We start from the raw sequence: 5438 nt of genomic DNA on the forward strand, positions 1-5438 counted from the left end.
CGTACGACTAATTGCACGGCTTGGAAGTGTCGACCTTTCCGTGGAGACGCGTGACGAACACGTGTGAGAAGGAGTCGCTACTACCTGTTTACAACTTGAAATTCGAGGGCCGGTGAGTTCCCAGGTCTAGGGGTGTGGGGAACACCTAGTTTGCTAGGGCATTGGTTTTGCGGAACCAGAAATTCCAGATTCGAGGGTTTTGTTACCTGCGGGTCTATATTCCCCACACTCTATCGGTACTCTATTTGCCTAAGGCTTGCCACTTTTATTTATTTACCACATGATTAGGCTACACTCATCTTACCCGTTTTGATACGTAAACTTGAAGAAAACAGTCGATTCAGACTAAGAAACCGAGAGAGGAGTAAACCCGAACATCGAGGAATCGGTTCGCTATCCTCGTGTAACGGTTCATCAGATCGTGATGATCGACATCCCATACAAACCGAAACCGCGAAGCACTGGGTTTACTCGTCCCTAGGTAAGTAGATCGACTCAATCGATCCAGCACTTGGACTGTTCACTCTCCGACCGAGATCCTTACATGAATAAATGTACAAAATAAATCCTTACACTATTCTCTCAAATAAATAAAAATACAAATTACAACGACTGGATCCCGGTCAATTCATGTTCGGTCATTATTCTACTCAAACTCATCGTATGCTTAGCAAAAATCGAAACTGAAATTAAAACGACGCGAGCTCATGAGAGCCGAAGATTAGGTCCGACCGGACCGACGGATTTTCAAGAGGACGGAATGGTCCTCAAGATAGTCGTGGGACCGGTCGAGCTCCTGGGTGATTGTCTAACCTCGTTTCATGTGCATTGACCCGAGTCATCCCTTACATGGATACTAAACGGGTCAAGATGGTGACCCAAGGCAAGACCCCATATAGCACTCGGGTCGCGCGCATTCGTATGTATAGGGCGTTAGACCCGATGATTGACGGTTAGGGGCGTTGGACCCCGTGTGAATCGTATCCTAAAGGATTGGGCTCGACCTGCAAGAAAAGAAAAAAAAAACAAATCAATACAGAAGAAAACATACAAGTTATGTATTATCGTCGGGTTTACGTGATTTATCAGGTTATGAACTGGGGTTACTTGGCAAGCAAATTCCTACCCTAAATAGACAAATGTGATGATGTATCCAATGTGTATAGGTTATGAACTGCCTTGGGAGGGTATGTAGCATTCGGCGGTGTTTTAATGTACCCGAAAAATATGATGTATGTAGTCAAGTCTCGAATGTATGGGTTGTTTTTAGATTGTTTTGTATCGTGAGAATGTGGTTTTTACAGATTATGACAAGAGTGTTTTTGCCTAAAACCCGAAACCTAACCCTTTACTTGACTATTTGCCCATGTTTGATTAAGCCGAGTTTGAGAATAATCTATTTTTCGTATTTTTGACCCGTTCTAAGCACAAGGGAAATAGGGGGAACGAAACACCATGAGGGTATCAAAATCTCCGCACATGACCCATGAGAGATTGGTTAACCTTTCACGGGCCGTCCCCGCTCGTGCCTCTATTCCAATTTCCTAAGCGCCCGAATCTATACTAGGGTGACAGAAACATACGGATGGAAAAGAGGGGGCATACGAGTGACAATCATACCTTGACAGGCGCCGTCCCTTTTCCTATTCAGTATCGGTCATCCTAATGCCTAGGGTGTCGACGGGTCAAGAACCGGTGGTCATGCCCTTGAACTTAAAAATATGTGTGTGAGTGGGAAATCAAGATCACGTGACACGGACTATCAAAAGTCGGTAGCCAGTGTCGACCGATCCCTTGGATCCACCGGGGTCGTGAAGACACCGAAAAAGCCGAGAAATCGATTGCTCCGCCCAGAAGTAGTCTAAAGAGGACTCGTATACCCTGACTTGGGTCGCCTCAAATCGGGCCTAGACTTAAGTCAAGATGTACAAGTACTTCCTAGATATCCATGTCACGCATGACACGTATCTCGGTGCTTTGAAATTCTGAGTTTTAAAAGTGCATTGCCAGCAGTTCTTGAACTGTCAACGCGATTACGAATTATTGACCGGTTCATGCAATTTATTTAAAAAGGCCTGGTAGATTAATTTTAGCCAAGTTTAACGTCTCAATCACCCCATGTGTGAAATTTTAAGTTGATTAAAATTTGCCAAATACTTTAATTTACAGATTTCGAGCTGTCAGGACGATCATTGGTGGACCGCCTGATAAGACTCTAATTTCCGACCGTCTTGGGATTAAGTCTAATTTTTAATCAACTTTACGTGATTAAACCGATTCGTGTGAATTTTTTTATCAAAAAATGCATTCAAACATCACGAAGCACATGAGCAAGGCATACACAATCGCAATAAAATCCCATTTGTCGGTTTTATGCTCGAGTGATCAATTAAGTCAGTTGGTGTATTTAATCGATTTTAATTCCTTAAAGCTAAGTATGCATGAAGTTAATTCGTGTGAGTTCATTCTCGCTTCAAGCAACCAGTTTTAAGGCCGATACTTAAAATTAGTCTAATTCATGTGAGATTTCAATGGATCCTCATTCAAATCATCCACCAAACATTGGAATAAAATCATAACATGTGAGGGACACCCGAACCAAGCACTTTTAAGATTCTTTTAGATCCGGTCCGATTGATTACAACCTTTTTCCATATTCATTTCAAGGCTATTTCGATGTTTAGTGTGTCATTAAGCCAATCAACTCATCCACCGAACATTGAAACAATGTCATAACATGCAAGAAGCACCCGAACCAAGCATTTATAAAATTTCCAGATCTAGTAATCATGCTTATAACCCCATTTTATGCTCCTTTCAAGGCCATTTCAGTGTTTAACGTGTTATTGAACCAAGTTCAACTTAAGCAAATTCATTTGAGCCATTATTCCAACGTCACAGCTACCTCTAAACAATTTTTAGAACTATCAAGATCACGAGAGACGGTTTAGACAAGCATTTAATCGGTTTTTAATATCCACATTCATGCATTGTCGATTTCACGTGTTTTCGACCTTCGCAAGCAAACACACGGCCCTTAATCACCCAAATGAGATCGTAAACGTCCTAAGCATGCTTCTAAAGGTCCAAGGCAGTACCTTCTTTGAGCTGATATCGAAGGGAAATCACGTGAGGTGACAAGGGAACCACAAGAAGGGATTTAGGGCCCTTTCCTTCCTCACAGGACGGAGGGACTGCCAGGGACCAACACACTAGCTACGGGGGGCTCAGTGACAGCAGCTACAACTCGAGGGACCTAGAAGGGACTCCAAGGCCGACTTAACCGGTTCGAGGAGAGGCAGTAACCTGTAACAACAGAGGAAATGAGATAAGAATGATGGTATAAAGGTGTGTTCTGGTATGTTACTGGTTACGAGCAGCTTAGGGGAGGTGTGAGGATCATGAACGGGGAGAGGAGAAGAAGTTTGAGATATGAACTAGTGAGAAGGAGAGGTGAGTGAGAGGTCTTTGGTGGTCCCGGGCGGAAGGAAACGTGAGGGTTGTGAGAGTTGTGAGCCAAGGGGAAAGAAAGCGTGAGCTGAGAGGGTCGGAACTGAGGGAAAAAGGAGAGTTAACTGAGGGAGAGAGGGAGTCGTGAGCAGAGGGAGCTGAAGGAGGAATCGAGGCTGCCAGCCGAGGAAAAAATGCACATGTCCCCGTCTGCTCTCTGTATTTTTCTTCTTCTTTTTTCTTTTCTCCTTTTTTCTTCTACTCTGTCCTTCCTGACTGTTCTATCCGTTTGTTCTGTGTGCTCGACCAAGAAAAAGAGAGAGGGGGAGAGAGAGAGAGAGAGCTCAATCATAGCTGAGGGCTAGTCTAGCTGGGGAAGAATTTTCGTGAAAGAAAAGGTTGCAGGGAAAGGGAGTAGAAGGGAAGGAAAAGGAAAAGAGAAAGAAAAAAGAAAGCATTGACCGGGCTTTCTGTTGAGTAGAGCAACAGGCAGGAGGTGAAGATGATCAGGGGGTGAGGTGGCTTGACAGGAGTTCAGGCTGTTGCAAGTCACAGGTGAGAAAGAAGAGGAGAAATAAGAGATAAAAGAAATAAGGGGAAGAGAGAAGGACCGGTTGTAGGCTCAGGATGAAAAAAGAAATGGGAATGGCATGCAGGCTCGTGAAGGAGAAGAGAAATGGAGAAATATGCAGGCTCTGCAAGTTTCGGTCATGGATGAGCAAGGAAAGAAGAAAAAAGAAAGAAGGAAGAAAAAGAAGAAGAAATAAAAGAAAGGAAAAGAGAGGAAGAGGGAAGAAATGAAAACAAATGAGGGTTGACCCCTATGTTAAAGCTTATTTCATTTTCATTTTTTTTTACCCTTTCGTTAACATTTATTTTAATTATCATTATTATTATTCGTATGGGTGTTCATAGATCAATAAATCGATTTCTTGGGATCAGTCGATATTTTCGAAATACAAATTTGAAATCGTGAAATTCGTGAAATAGTCGACTCTATGAGAATTTCAATTTGTACCAATGGAGACCGAATCTTGATAAAATTGATATTGGACCTTTGGAGGACGTCGATTGTAATTGCTCGATTATTTCCTAAATTCCATCTTTAAAATTAGATGTCTGAAAAATAATCTAAATACATCGTTGTGCTCAGAAAAATTCCAAGATCAATATTATGGACTTCTCAATCCCGAGCGTCGACTCAAATTTCGAAAAAAAAAAATCAAAATTGCTACATGTAAGGCCTAAAATTCTTGTCTTTTTAACCGGCATCTGAAAAATAATCTAGGACCACTGTTGTGTTCAGAAAAATTCAGGGATTGACATTATGTAGAAAATTGTTTTTCAATCTCGATTTTTTTTTCCAAATTTTGAAATTCGAATTTGACGCACGTAAGGCCTGAAAACGTCCCTGTCAGCACCTCATTTTGGCTCACCCTCAAGTCAACAGAGACAAGCAAAGGACATGGGCACACAACAGAAAAACTTCCTTGGTCATCAAGATCTGACAAAACAAACAGAAAGTCCAAACAATCCCCAAACCGACATTTTGCAGAGTACAACGCCGATAGTGCTATTTTTTGACGGTTCACTCGACCATCAGAAAATAGTCAATATTGGACTCCAAAAATCCATATCGGTGACAAACAGATGAAAAATGTCTTCAAACACATTTTGCAGATCATCTGCCCTATACAGAGCAATTTTCTGAATACAAATAACTTTTCAGAGGAAGTCCAAAAACACCGGTTCATTAGACAAAAGTTAATGCCCAACGTCAAACACGGCCATATACCACAGACATACAAAGCATGAGCATTACAACAGATTTGTTCCCGAAAGCCATGCAGACACCTCGAATGACTTCTGAGTGACAGAACAAGCATAACTTTCCTCAGAAATGCATAACTGAAAACTGACCTGACGGAACATTGGCAAACGAAGTTGACTTTGCATTGCCTTGAAAACTACAGCAGACATGTGCAATT

At 42.0% G+C, this 5438-nt stretch overlaps 1 long non-coding RNA gene across 1 annotated transcript; it reads right to left on the minus strand.

The window, feature by feature from the left end:
- Positions 1 to 569: 569 nt before the first annotated feature.
- On the minus strand, positions 570 to 3749 carry LOC116205723. The gene is made up of 3 exons (XR_004156560.1): positions 3577 to 3749; positions 3099 to 3306; positions 570 to 1004 (listed from the first exon to the last, which is right to left on the minus strand). It is a non-coding gene; the product is annotated as an uncharacterized LOC116205723 (long non-coding RNA).
- Positions 3750 to 5438: the final 1689 nt, after the last annotated feature.

This window comes from Punica granatum, chromosome 4 (assembly GCF_007655135.1).
Source record: "Punica granatum isolate Tunisia-2019 chromosome 4, ASM765513v2, whole genome shotgun sequence".
NCBI lineage: Eukaryota > Viridiplantae > Streptophyta > Magnoliopsida > Myrtales > Lythraceae > Punica > Punica granatum.